The 15,528-nt window shown below is 32.7% G+C and overlaps 1 long non-coding RNA gene across 3 annotated transcripts; it reads left to right on the forward strand.

The window, feature by feature from the left end:
* The first annotated feature begins 2,043 nt into the window (after positions 1–2,043).
* LOC120069300 (uncharacterized) lies at positions 2,044–11,482 on the forward strand. 3 transcript variants are annotated; one of them, XR_016531139.1, is made up of 5 exons: positions 2,044–2,291; positions 2,517–2,582; positions 10,179–10,256; positions 10,354–10,434; positions 10,795–11,482. It is a non-coding gene; the product is annotated as an uncharacterized LOC120069300 (long non-coding RNA). The 3 variants fall into 3 exon arrangements; XR_016531140.1 differs by having other exon boundaries at positions 2,044–2,266; XR_016531141.1 differs by having other exon boundaries at positions 10,354–10,478; positions 10,795–10,871.
* Positions 11,483–15,528: the final 4,046 nt, after the last annotated feature.

Raw genomic sequence — 15,528 nt, forward strand, 5'->3', positions numbered from 1 at the left:
GAAATTCTAGTTAAAAAATCAATTTTTTTTCAACTTATCGATTGCTTTGGACTTTCTCGATACATCTCGCCAGATTATACATTGAGATTATGTATATCTTGTTGTTAATACCAGAAAAATAACATCGAGATTCTATATATTTGAACTTTTTTGGTGAAGTTTCAAGCATAATTAACACTAAAATTCATGTATTTGAGTTTTTTCGGTGGAATCTCAGGTAGGATTAACACCGAGATTCTATATATATCCCAAATCTTACTCAAATTTTTGCAAAATTTGATCTTTTCCAAAATTTAAAAATGTTGAATCAATTTTGAAAATTTTATTTTGATAATTGGAAAACCAATTTGAAATTTTGGAAATTCATATAATTATCAAAACATAAATTATGCTAAAGATTTGAAAAATTACATAATAATTTGATATAATATTCAGTAAACATAACCAAAATTGGAGAAAATTTGAAAACAATATATGATTTGGTATAAAATTTTAGAAGATATATTAACAAAACTCATACGGGATGTACAGAAAAGACCTAAAACAATCAACAATTTAGAAAAAGTTAATTTTTTTAACTAATTCTTGATATTCGATTTTGTCCAAAATGGACTGAAAAACTATTTTTAGGAATTTTCAATTTTGTAGGGTGAAATTCTAAACTTACTATTTTTTTACCATTTTATGTTTAAAAGTTTAGAGTGTCGAAATGATAAAGTTTCAAAATATCTTTTTGGGTAGTTGCAATCATAGGTTATGGGGTGGATTTCTCCCAAGCGTCGAGGACAGGTACCCCACGTCCGACTCTGTTACCAATCCTAATCATAGTCGAGACGACATTTCGTCCACCAAAAATGTAAAGGAATCTTTAAAAGATGGTAGGCATTATCTCTTTAATCAAAATTTCAAAATGTAAATGGGTCATGTGATAAGGTTGGAAGTAGATTTTTGTCCTCTACTCCCACATATATAATTGTGGGTTATGATCAACCTTCTAAAATGATATTAAATATCTTGCCCTTAAATTATACTCTCGAACTTTTTGTTGATAAATTAAATTTTATTTTTAAATATGTGCTCAATATAACAAATTATGGTGTTTGTTAGAAAGTATCATAAATTTAACTCAGGCGTTGTGTCTAATCATACCTCCATCACTACCTTCAAATATATCACGAGGCATTTATATAGATAGCATATAATATAAATATACCTCTTCAAATAAACATAAAGTATGAAATTTGATCAATTTAGCATAATTCAAATGAAATTTGAACTTTGCAGTAAGTTAAGGATCACGAAGTCTGCGATTCGAATCCTTGTAATTTCTATTATACTTAAAATACGATTTTTTTTTAGCTCAAGTAGTGTAATATAATAAAAGGTTAAAGGACAAGTTTACACCTTGCACTTTTAGGTTTGTGTCACATAAATTTCTGGACATTGAAAATTTATGAATATATCTTTAAGCTTTTAATCTTAAGTGTAATAAGTCTTTGAATTTTAAAAATTTCTAATAAAGCACTAAACTTTCGATCTTTTGTCTAATAAGTCATTCCTAATTAGCTAATTTTTAATTTTGTATCTAATATCTCAGTATGAAAATTAAATATAAAGTAAGTCCAAGAGCTTTTAATTTCGTGTCAACTAGATCGTTCCTCTATTCAAAAAATTTTGTTCAATTCATAAATCGTTTAGACTAAAAAAAAAAAATTAATATCTTATTAGACATAAATTTTATTTTTTCATCTAAATGTCAACAGTGATCTGTTAGACATAAAATTATTGAAAATTGATAGACTAATTTGACAGCTTCTAAAATTTAATGATCTATTAAACACGCAAAAATTAAAGTTCTCGACTAAATTACTATAATTTAAAAACATGAAAACTCGTATTATTTTTAAAAATATGGGTTGTTTTTTTTTTTTTCCTTAATTTTTTTATTAATATTTAAGGTTTTATTTATCCTTGTTTTTTTTTAAGAATATTCCTTTATCCTTGTTCTTAAATATAAATGTCATTATTTTGTTGTCAAAATACAAGCCACGTATGAGCTATTTCTTTTACCACGAATAAACTCTTTTGTTAAAAGCATTTTGCACAATTTTCAGCTCATTTTACTTACTTTGTTTTGCATGCATTCGAGAGAAAGGAAGAGAGGCAATTTCTACGGCTTACCTTTGATGACAAAGATTGAAGAAGATTGTATGAAAAATTAGTAAAAGAAGATGAAGATGGACAGAATGCAACAAGAATTAAAGCGGTTAAGCTTGATGCCTACATCTACTGTAAAATCTCCAAGGATTTCATTAGCTCTTCAAGAACAAGATTATTACACACATATAAGCTTCTCTCTTTCACTTCATAATTTCTTTTTTATAGTTCTTTCATTTTCAACAAAAGCTTCTTATTAATACACAGAAAATAAAATGGATCAGTTGTATTTGTTGAATTAACTAACAGTAAGTTGTTGGTTTCCAACCTTGTTAACTGTCTTCTTGTTTCTTTAACAGATTATGGTGAGAGGCTGAACTGGAAGCAGTAGGACATCAAACAAGTGAATTTTTCTTCAATTCTAGGTATAACAAATCTTTATCTTGAAGTAAATTCAGCTTGGAGATTTATTTTAGTTGTCATTCCTTTACGTTCAAATCTACTACGTTGAGTAGATTTAGGCATAAGTCGAATTTAAGTCTCGGTGATTTTGGAAATTAGCTGCATTCTCATCTGTTTTAACTTTTAGAATTTTGATTATTCCTTTCTCAACTATATCTCTTACAAAATATAGCTTGACATCAATGTGTTTTGTTTTGTTGTGGAATTGTTGATTTTTTGTGAGATGAATGGCACTTTGATTGTCACAAAATAGGTCAACTACTTTCTGTTCATACCCCAATTCACTGATTATACCTCTTGCCACATTGCTTCTTTTACAGCTTCTAAAACAGTTATGAATTCTATTTCAGTAGTTGACAAAGTAACCACTGGTTGTAAGTTAGACTTCCAGCTGATTAGGTTTTCTCCTAGAGTAAAAACAAAGCCAGTTAGGGATCTTCTTTTATCAGGGTCACCTACCAAATCAACATCCACATAAACTTTAACCAGTAGCTTTAACTCTCTATATGGTTTATAAAGTAATCCTTTACTTTCAGTTTCAACTAGGTATCTGAATACCCATTTGGTTGTCTCCCAGTGGTTTCTACCAGAGTTACTCATATAGCGACTAACAAGACTTGAACTATGTGTTAGGTCTGGTCTAGTGCAGACCATTAGGTACATCAAACTTCCTATGGCATCAGTAGGGAACATGACACATAGCTTGTTTATCAGCTGGCTCTTTAGGGGAATCTTTTGCTGAGATCTTGATGTTTTGTGCCAAGGGTGTAGAGACTACTTTAAAACTAGCCAAATTGTATTTGCATAGTATTTTACTGGTATGGGATCTCTGGGTTAAAGATAGTTCATTTTTTCCCATGGTTCTAAAAATTTCAATCCCCAGAATCTTCTTTGTGTACCCTAGATCTTTGATATCAAACTCAACACTCAATTGAGCTTTGATCTCCCTTAGCTTAGTTGGATCTCTTCCTGCCAGCAACATGTCATCAACATAAAACAGTAGATAAATATAGTCACATTTAGAACTCTTATTGTAGTAAACACAAGGGTCATTGAAGCCCATCTTGCTGATGAAGTCATCAAAACGCTTATACCAGAACCTTAGTGATTGTTTTGGGCAATAGAGAGACCTATTTAGCACGCACATTAGCTCATTTTTGCTTTTTACTTCGAAACTCTTGGGCTACTCCATGTAGATTTCTTCTTCTAGGCTTCCATGTAAGAAAGTAGTAGTTGCATCCAGTTGTACTAGCTCAAGATCTTCACAGGCTACTATGGCTGATAAGATTATGATATAGGTATGTTTGACCACGGGTGAGAAAGTTTCATTAAAATATACTCCTTTCTTCTGTTTAAACCCCTTAGCCACTAATCTTTCTTTAAATTTTACTTCATCATTCAGTAGTCATATGAACTTCCTCCTGAAAATCCTTTGCAAGGAATGATGCTTTTTTGTCTGATGGTTTTTCAACTAACTCCCTTGTGTTATTCTTGTAGAGTGAGTTGAGTTCATGATTCATAGTTTCTGTCCATTGCTTGCTGTCTTTATTATTCAAGTCTTCTTCATGGGTATTAAAATCCTTATCAGAAGTGTCCAGTTAGAAGCTAGCTATGCAATCAACCCTTGCAAATCTAGCATGGGGTCTTTGACTCTTCTTCCTCTGTTTCTTGTTGGATCATAATCAGTCAAATTCTCAGGTTCTTCTTCTTCTTCTTCTTGCAAGTGGGAGCTAGGAACACTTTCTCTTTGTAGCTGATTACTCCTACTTGGATTGTTGTACCTTGAATGAATCTCTACTTGATTCCTTGTAGAAGATTCAGACAAGTTCTAATCAGTAGTGTGCGTCAACCCTCTTGAATCCATATAGAACTCATCTTCTTTGAAGACAACATTGTTGGGGTTGATGCCCTAAATCTCGTGGGTTCTGTAGTTTGTAATTGTAATATACAAATAATTTATTTATTTAATAAAATATGGAGATGTTTTATTCAATATTTAGTAGCATTAACCCACAAACCAATAAACTAACATACAAGATTATCATATGTAGCTTAAACATATATGTAGAGACATACAGATGAATCATGTTTAAGTGATAACCCAATGGGTCTGTAGTAGATGGATAAAGTTGGGTACCTTATTTTGGTGATACTACAAATATGGCCTGCTTTGTAGATGTTATAATTGTTGTAAAGTATAAATGATCTGATTTTGACCATTCATGTAGAGACATGTGAGCGGGGGTGTTCTTACAAAGGAGTTTGTATAAGACCGGACCACGAAATGACTAGTCTCATTATATTGTTAAGTTTGTTCCATAAATCTCATAGGGTCATATAGTTTGTAATTGTAATGTACAAACATTTTATTTATGTAATAATATTTTGATGTTTTATTTCAAAATTAGTTGCATTAACTACAAACCAATAAAATAACATCCAGGGTTATCTTGTAGCTTAAACATGTATGTAGAAACATATGGATGATGTTTAAGTGATAACCTAAATTGTCTGTAGCACATGGATAAGGTTGGATATCTTATCCTTGTGACACTATGAGTATGACATGCTTTGTAGGTGTTACAATTATTGTAAAGTGCTACAAATGATCTGATCCTGATCATTCATGTGGAGACATGCGAGCGGGGATATTCTATACCAAGGAGTTTGTATAAGACCGGACCAAAAAATGTTTAATCTCATTATATAACTCCGTTCATAATAGAGACTTACATTTCACCAGGATAACCATAGGTAACATGACCTGAATCCTGAGTGAGTTGTGAACTTCTACCTATGAGGGCGGTTCTTTGATTTGTATGGGTGAAAGTGGCCAGATCACCGATTCAACAAGCCTACTATTTTGGGGATTGGTCTGATTGGGGTACTGGGAACACAGTTACACAAGACGGAATTCACTCATTCTCCAATGTCGAGGCAAATAGATAAATTGTTCCTTTAAGGGCTGATTCTGGAGCTTGAACAATGTGTCGCCACACCCTCTCATAGCCCGAGAGGGGTTTGATCATAGTTGGACTTTGATTTATTGTTCATTAGAGGGATCAGTGGTACTTAAGGAGTTAGATGTAACTATAAGAGCAACATGGTAATTTTGGCCCATTTGTACTTACGAGCAATTTGTGAAGGTTCATCGTACTGTTGACTGGTTATATCCAATGGACAAAGAAATATATCTATAATGCAAAGAGTGCATGTATCGGTCTTTAGTGGAGTGTTCGATAGTTAATGGAGGGTGAATATTTTAATCAAAAAGTTTAATTAATAATTCACTTATCGTTAGAGCTTCAAGCTACAAGTCCATCAGGTTCCCTCAGTAGCTCAATATGATTTAATGAGAATAAGTTTTTGGATTAATTTGAATTGTTCAAATTAATTGAGAAAATTAATTATATATGATACAGTTAATTAATTTTTAATTATGTATGCTATAAATACTATAATATATTTGATACAATATAATATTAAGTATTTATAAGAGAAAATAAATATTTGAATATGATTCAAATATTATTATATGAATTGGATTCATATAATTGAATTTAATGTAAATGCGATTTATATTAAAAGTCATTGATGAGAGAAAATCCAAACTATAAACTATATTGTATTTGATACAATATAAAACTATAGGTTATATGTTATATGTGATGTAACATATAGTTATGTATATATGTATAATATATTAGTTATTATATATTTATATATTATTTATAATTAATTAATTTAAAATGTTTTAATTAATTATTTAATATTTGATTTAATTGGGAGAGAAGCCCATTTTTTTCTCCACCCACGTTTGATGTGGGTGGTTAACAAAGTTTTTGTTTTTTTTCTACTTCCTCCTGCAACACATTAAAGGTTTATGTGTTCTCTAAAAAAAACAATAAATTCCTCCTCTCCTCATTTAATTTCTAATCCCTTTCCTCTCCAAATTCACCAGAGCTCACACCTCTTGGATTTTCACTAGAAAATACTGAGATCTCCAAGTGGTGGTGCCCAATTAGCCCTTTTGAATTATGCTCGTGAATTTCACAGAGAAGGGGTTTTAATGTGAAGTTTTGAAATCTTCAAGGGTAAGTCCTGGACCTTTTTCTTCTCCTCTTCTTTAAACATATTATTGTATATTCTCTTGTAAATGCATATTTTTTTCTGTTTTTCTGTAAAATTTCAATTCTATAAAAAAATTGAAAATTTTGGGACGATCCCACTTCCACTCAAGGATCCTATTGTTAGGGTTCTTCATATATAACACTGTTCATAATAGAGACTTACATTTAACCAGGATAGCCATAGATGACATGACCTAAATCCCGAGTGAATTGTAAACTCCTGCCTATGAAAGCAGTCCTTTGATTTGTATGAGTGAGAGTGGCCAGATCGTTGACTCAATAAGCCTACCATTTTGGGGATTCGTCTAATAGGGAGTTGGGAAAACAGCTACACAAAATGGAATTCACTCATTCTTTAACGTCTGGGTAAGTAGATAAATTTCTCTCTTAAGGACTGATTCTAGAGCTTGAACAATGTGGCGTCACACCCTCTCTTGGCTTGAGAGGGGTTTGGTCATAGTTGGACTATGACTTATTGTTCATTAGAGGGATTAATGGTACTTAAGAAGTTAAATGTAACTACAGGGGTAAAATGTCAGTTGTACTTACGAGAAATTTGTGAAGGGTTATCGCACCATTGATTGGTTATATCCAATGGACACAAAAATATATCTGTTGTGTGAAAAGTGTAGCTGTAGATTCTTTAGTAGAGTGACCGACAGTTAATGAATGTTGGGTATTTTAATTAAAGAGTTTAATTAATTAGTTAAGTACCACTGAAGCTTCAATCTATAGGTCTATAAGATTCTCTCTATGGCTCAATAGAGATTATTGAGAATTAATGTTGAATTAATTTGAATTGTTCAAATTAATTGGGGGAATTAATTATATTTGATATAATTAAATTAATTATATATGTGATATAATTAATATAATGTATTTGATACTTTATAATATAAAGTTTATTTGAGAGTACATAAATATTTGAATATGATTCAAATATTAATTATATGGATTGGATGGGTATAATTAAATTTAGTATAAATATGATTTATATTAAATACCACAAACATATGAGAGAAATAAACTATAGCTTATATTGTATTTGATACAGTATAAACTATAAGTTATGTGTTATATATGATATAAACATGATATAACATATAGTTATATATATATATATATAAATAATTATTTAATTAATTAGTTATCATATATATATATATATAATATTTATTTAATTTTAAATTTAAATTTAAAGGGAGGGAAATAAATTCCTTCACATTAGTTCTCTTTGGATCCCACGTAGAGAGAGAAAATGGGTGGTTTTCATGCAGAAGATTTTTCTTGGTTTTGAATTTTCCATCTTCTTCTTCACAGAAAAAAAAATGAGGGTGAAAAAAAAAGCTTTTGTAATTTTGTTCTAGAAAGTTCCCCCTCTCTCAAAGTCTCTCTCTCTTTCAAAATTCCGCAAAGCCCACACCTTTTGCTATTCTCACCCTACTCTAAGGAGAATATAGAGGAAATTCTCGTGGTAGTGTCCTCACAAATTTTTCTTGATCGATTCGAGGTTTTCTTGTTCATGATCATTCGTGGAGAAAGGAATTTCGTGAAGATTTGAAATCTTCATGGGTATATAACTTCTTCTCACTTTTCCTTTTTATGCATGCTGTAAGTTTTTCCAATTAATGCATAATTTCTGTTTGAATTTTATAATTTCATTATTCAGTGAAAATTTAAAAATTGAACCGATCCCGGCTTCTTCTACGGAACTTCACAGTGCCTTCAAACATCTCTACTAATTAGGCTTCCCTCATTAAGGAAACCCTATAACTTGTAGCCTTTCATTTCTTCAGGGGTAGCCTATAAACATATAGTTTAAAGCCCTTGGTTCAGTCTTGCTTTGTTTGTTGTGAAATCAAATGCATTACACCCAAAGGGCTTTTGGTGAGTGAGATGAGTAGTTGTTCCAATCCATCTTTCTTTAGGAGTCTTCATGTTGATGGAAACATAAGGACTTCTGTTCACTGTGTAGGCAGTAGTGGCTAGTTCTTCAGCCCAAAAATTTTATAAGAGTTTTGCTTATGAGATCATACACCTCACTTTTTCCATCAAAGTTTTGTTCATTCTCTCGACAACTCAATTTTGTTGAAGGGTATAAGCCACTGTCCTGTATCTAGAAATGCCAAATTCATTTCACAGAGATTTAAAGTTATTACTAAGGAACTCTAGGTCATTATCAGTCATGAAGTATTTGATCTTCATTTATAGTTGAGTTTCTACTTTAACTTTCAAAATTTTAAAATATTAAAGAGTTGGTCTTTAGATTGAGAGGATAGGTCCATACTTTCCTTGAATAGTCATCTATTAAGGATAAGAAATACTTGGAACTTTCCCAAGAAGGAGTGTTTACTGGTCCCCAAAGATCTTCATGTATGTAGTCAAGGACTGCAACTAAAGAGTGTTCTCCTTTAGAGAACTTTAGTCGTTTTGATTTTTCATAGATGCAATACTCACAAAACTAAGAATCTTCATTCCTTTAGCTTGAATCAGCCCTTGTTTTTGCAACTCATTGAGTCCTTTCTCTCTGATATGTGAGAGTCTTCGATGCCATCACTCTAACTTACTGTCTTTCTTGAATTAAAAAAAATGAAGCATACTTAGGTCTATTCACCTTTCTTATAATATACAAGCCTTCTTTCTTCCTTCCAGCGAGAATAACTCTATCTTGCTACATTATGTCCAAACATCCCTTTTCAGCATGAATGGAACAACCTATGCCATCAAGCATACCTAAAGAGATAAGATTTCTCTTTAGTTTTGGAACATGTCTAAATCCTTTAAGGAATGCCTCCCGTTGTTTGAAAGCTTCAATAACACCGAGTCTACACCAAAAATCTCACATTTTTGGTTATTTCCCATGTAAACTGAGTCTCACTCTTCTGATTTGTATTCAACAAACTAGTTTTTCTTAGAAGTCATGTGATAGTTACACCCTGAGTCTAAAACCCAGTCTTTCTCCTTAATTTTAATTTCCATGGCCTTTTGGTTGGTTGATGCAAAGGTCTCAATGTATTCAAATGTCTCATCTTCAACAATTCCATTGTTTCTCTCATGTTCCCTTCCTCTTCTATGATCATCTCTTATAAAGTCTTTGTTTTGATTGGTTTCTTCTTTGCCATGTGGTATGTATCTTATGTTTTCATCTCTTTTGGAAGTTTTACCCCTCTTAGAATAGTTTCTTTTAAAATGCACTTCCTTGTGGCATATGAAATACTTCAATACTGTTTTGTCTTTGTTCATCCTTTGGCCTCTATTGTTATAATTCCTCTTAGAATGATTCTTTCCTTTAGAGAAAAGAGATTTTGTCCCATGGTTAATTTTATTCTTTGCATTTAGCTCTAATTACTTGCTTTTTCGAGTTGTTATGATTGATTCACAGTGATGTTTTACCTGCCATATTTTAATGCTAACTTCACTTCTTTGTAGGCATCATGGATTAAGTTTATCAGAATAGCAGTTTCATTCTCTGCTCCCAGCTTTTCTCCAGACTGATTGAGAGCATTGGTGAGTTTCTTGTCTTATCCAAGTTCTCATCTGGGTTCTTATTTTGATTCATTTTGAAGGAAACAAGCTTTCCCCTTACATAGATTTTATTTGGTAGGTCTTTCTTTTCATAGAGAGCCTAGAGCTTCTCCCAGATGTTGAAAGTAGTGGCCACATCAATCATCTGTCTCAACACAATGTTAGTGATGTTAAGAATGAGTGTTCCATACAATTTCTTCCATGGTATCCTTTTCTTCTTTACTTAGAGTTGCAAGGAATGTTTTTTTGGGTCTTCTAAGGCCTTCAAAGCTTTCTGTGACCCAAGAATGGTAGTAGTCCTCTTTGTCCAAAGGGTAAAGTCGTCATTCCCATTGAATTTTTCAATTTCAAACTTCGGAAGGCTCTGATATCGCTTCTTAAAAATAAATGTCTTTATTTTGTTGTTAAAATACAAGCCATGTGTGATTTATTTCTTTTACCACGAATAAATCTCTTTTGTTAAAAGCATTTTGCACAAATTTCAGCTCATTTTACTTACTCTGTTTTTCATGGGATCAAGAGAAAGGAAGAGAGGCAATTTCTAGGCTTACCTTTGATGATGAAGATTGTAGAAGATTGTATGAGAAATCAGTAAAAGAAGATGAATATGGAGAGAATGTAACAGGAATTTAAGTGGTTCAGCTTGATGCGTACATCCACTGTAAAATCTCCAAGGATATCATTAGCTCTTCAAGAATAAAATTATTACACACAGATAAGCTTCTCTCTTTCTCCCAATAATTTCTTTTTCATAGTTCTTTCATTTTCAGCAAAAGCTTCTTATTAATACATAGAAAGTAAGATCGATTGTTGTATTAGTTGAAGTAACTGACTGTCCATTGTTGGTTTTCAATCTTGTTAACTGTTTTCTTTTTTTTTTTAACAGATTATGGTGAGAGGCTGAACTGGGAGCAGCAGGACATTAAATAAGTGATTTTTTCTTCAATTCTAAGTATAACACTTGTTTTTGCATTTTACAAAAATTATTTTATATTTGTAGTTTTCCTCCCTTAAAACTTACTAAGGATCGTGGAAGGAAGTTAGCAACCTAGTTACGTTTAGATTGGAAACTAATACCCTTGTTGTTCATACACATTAGAACAAGAAAAGTTGAGAATTAGTGTAGTTTGTAGTCCATAGCTTCTTCTTTTATATACATTGTATTATGACAATTTAATGAATATTCAGTGTACCTCTTATCATTGAAATCTGCTACATCAATAATTAATAAGGAGAAAATGAGATGGCCTTTTCTTTTTATCCAATAATTATATCCACACATCAAGTTAAATTTTTTTAAAGGTGATGAAAATGAGACGATCCAACCTTTTTATCGAGTCTTTTTAAGTACTTTTGAAGTTTGAGGCTCTATTCTCTTTTCTCACTATTGTAATACTTAAAAAAAATATTGAAAATCCTTCTCCTTCAAGATATGGGATGGGATCATTTCTCTAGTTGCTCTTTAGTATACAAAAAAAATTGTTATATTTTGTAACTATGACGTCTCTTCTATTGCTCTCAGTTGGCAGACTTTTATCTAGTCTCCTTTACTATTTCTCAATGAAATAAAGGTTATTGACCACACAGTATACTAGTGTCACAAACGATGCATAAGCAATTGCAAGACAACAAGAAAAAAAAAATAAAAAATACAAACTAAAAAAGATGACACACAAAGTTTGGCAACCTAGTTCGGTGATATACCACTTAATCTGGGGGCAGTGTGCCCATGGAAAGATACTTTTACTAATGTGAAGTGAAACAATTAAAACGTTGTACTTATCTGTAAATCTATAGCAAATACAGTGACATATGAAACGCTTGACTCAATGAATGATCACTTCGGCTCCTCGTAAGTGTAAGACTCCCTCTCAATTAAACTTAAGCTCCTCCTAAGTATGTGTATATTAGTAAAGAATCACTTAGACTCCCCTAAGTGCGAGACTCCTTCTCAAATGTAATCTTTCCATCTTCTTGTGAATGCACATTTAGTTGAAGAACTTAGGCTCCCCTAAATTAGAGAAATCCTTCTCAAGTAATGATATCTTAAGTTCTCCCTAAAATAGAGAGTCCCTTCTCAAGTTATGATGTCTTAGGCTTCCCCTAAAATAAAGCTTCCCTTCTCACTTATTAATGTCTTAGGCTCCCCTTAAGACCGAGACAACTTTCTTTTGAAGAAATCTTCAACGATTATTTAGAGCAACAACTTCAAAATGAATGATAATTTAGAATCAAAGTTGTAACATCCAACCACCACAAAAAACGAAAGGCTTCAACAAATTATTCAAAAGCGGCAACCCTAGCAAGACAACATCTTGCATTTTAAATAGGCATGACGAAAGTAGGAAAACATCTGAAAGAATTTAATCTCAAATAGCCCAACAGCTAGTTTTTATTTTCTAAACAGACTTCATAACAGATTTATAATTATATACATAGGTTACATTCAAATCGAAAAGAAAATTAATTCATTCTATCTTGTACAAGATCTGTAAAAGAAAACAAAAACTTATCTCTGTAAAAGTATAAATCATCTTCCCTTCCCGTGGATGTAGGTATCATTTTGTCGAATCATGTACATGCTCTTGTTGGTCTTTTCTTCCTCTTTCTCTTATTCAATTTTCATGTTTGATTCTCTTCTTTCCTCACTGTGAAATTAGGCAAGAATAGAAGAAGTTTAGAGAGAGTCGAGAGCTTTTCAGAAATTCGAATGAGAGAGAGAGAGAGAATTTTTTTTTACCAAAAGAATTTGGATCGATCTTCATTGATTTCCCTCAGATCTATGATAGTGGATTTTACCACGTGGAGTCGAAAAGATAGAGAGGCGTGGCTCATTCTTAGTCTTTCGTTTTACCTACCCTCTCACTTGGACCAGTCTTCTCAACATCGTGGGCCTGAAATAAGGAGCAGCCCAACAAATTGGTATCAGAGCAAAAGACACTTAAAGATTTCAGTTCTTGGATTATCAAGATTCAAGATTCACACTAAAATGGCAGTAGCAAGATATGAGGTGGAGAAGTTCGATGGTATAGGAGACTTTGGCCTTTGGAAGGCTAAAATCATTGCCATTCTTGGTCAATAAAAGACTCACAAGGCTCTTCTTGATCCATCCACTCTCCTAAACACTGTGACAGCTTAAGAAAAGAAAGACTGGGAGCTGGTAGCTTATAGTACGTTAGTCTTAAACCTTAGTGATAATGTTTTAAGGTAAGTCATTGATCAAGATACAACCTATAGGATTTAGACAAAGTTGGAAGACTTATATACCACTAGAGATCTTCCTAATAAAATGTCCCTTAGGGAGAAAATTTTCACCTTTAAAATAGATTCATCAAAATCACTTTCTAATAATCTAGATGAGTTCAAAAAGATTGTTGTTGAATTTAAGAATCTTGGGGAGAAAATAGAAGATGAGAATGAAGCATACTTACTTCTAAATTTCTTACTAGAATCCTATAAGGAAATAAAAAATGCATGGAAGTATGGAAGAGACAACATATCTACTGATGCAATAATATCTGCCCTAAGGACAAGTGAACTTAAGTTTCAAGTAGTTAAAAAGGAACAACCAAATGGGGAAGGGTTGTTTGTGAAAGAAAACTTCAAACCAAACCAATCAATGGACAGAAAACAACAACATATAGAGGAAAACAAGCCAAAACAGAAAATTAAATGCAAATATTGCAAAAAGAATGGGCATTTGATTAAAGATTGCTTCATCCTCAAAAGAAAGAATCAAGACAAAGAAAAAGAACCCAAAAGCAAGCAGCCTGAAGCCTTAGTAGTAGAAAGCTCCTACATCTACTCTGATGCACTAGCCTTAACACTTGACAAGGTCACTTATGTTAACCCCCTTGGGAAACATGATTGGGTTTTGGGTTCCGGATGCACCTACCATATGACTCCTATGAAACCCTGGTTAACACCTACAAAGAAATTGATGGAGAAATGGTCTACATGGGGAACAACCAAGGTTGTAAAATTAAAGGCATTGAATCAGTCTCTATGAAACTCAAAGATGGGACTATCAAACTACTCAGAAATGTGAGACATGTCCCACTTCTTAAGAGAAATCTTATCTCTCTTGGAATGCTAGAAGCTGTTGGGTGTGAAGACAGGGGTAAGGGTGGAACACTTGAGGTTCTAAAAGACTCTAAGGTGGTTCTTGTTGGGGAGAAAGTTAATGACTTGTTTGTGGTCAGAGGTGTGAAATGATGACATGGGCATATGTTGCCACACCAAATGAGATGATAGAAGCTGATGTATGGCACAAAAGGTTGTCTCATATAAGTGCTAAAGGGCTAAAAGCTTTGTCTAAACAGGGAATTCTACCCAAGGGAATTTCAGACAAGCTTAGCTTTTGTGAACATTGTGTTTTGGGAAAAACAACTCGAAATAGCTTTACCAAAGCACATCATTCAACAAAGGCAATTCTTGACTACATCCACTCAAACCTTTGGGGTCCAGCTCAAACACCTAACCTAAGTGGTTCGAGGTATTTACTTTCTTTTATAGAAGACTTCTCAAGAAAAAGCTGGGTTTTCTTTCTTAAATCAAAAGACCAAGTGTTTGGCAAATTTAAAGAATGGAAACTCATGATTGAGAAGCAGACCTCTAAGGAAATTAAATACCTAAGAACAGATAATGGGCTAGAGTTTTGAAGTAAAGAATTTAATAAATTTTGTAAGGAAACAGGCATAACTAGACACAGGTTAGTCAGACATAAACCCCAATAGAATGGGGTAGCTGAGAGGCTCAATAGAACCATTATGGAAAGGGTCAGATGTTTACTCTCAGATGCTATTCTCAGTGAAAAATACTGGGCCAAAACTACAAGCTATGTTATGTACACCTTAAATAAGTGCCTACATACATCCCTAAACTTTATAACCCTTGAAGAAAAATGGACAAATCACCCTCCTGACTTAGACAACCTAAGTGTATTTAGGTGTGTTGGTTACATACATCAAAATCAGGGAAAACTAAAGTCTAGGTCTGTGAAATGTATGTTCGTTGGGTTCACTGAAGGTGTAAATGGCTTTAAAATGTGGAACTTTGTTGAGAAAATATTTGTAATCAGTAGGGATGTTACCTTCAGAGAAAGGAAAATGTTCATGCAAAAGGAGAATACTACAATTGAGATACCTAAAATTCCTACTACTAGGATTGAGGTGGAGGCTTCTAAAGATAAGTTTATAGATCATGGTCCTTCTAATGATTCAGAAGAGGAAGAGGACACTACACGATGGTTGGT

This window comes from Benincasa hispida, chromosome 8 (assembly GCF_027475165.1).
Source record: "Benincasa hispida cultivar pf3 chromosome 8, pf3_genome.v1.1, whole genome shotgun sequence".
Classification (NCBI taxonomy): domain Eukaryota; kingdom Viridiplantae; phylum Streptophyta; class Magnoliopsida; order Cucurbitales; family Cucurbitaceae; genus Benincasa; species Benincasa hispida.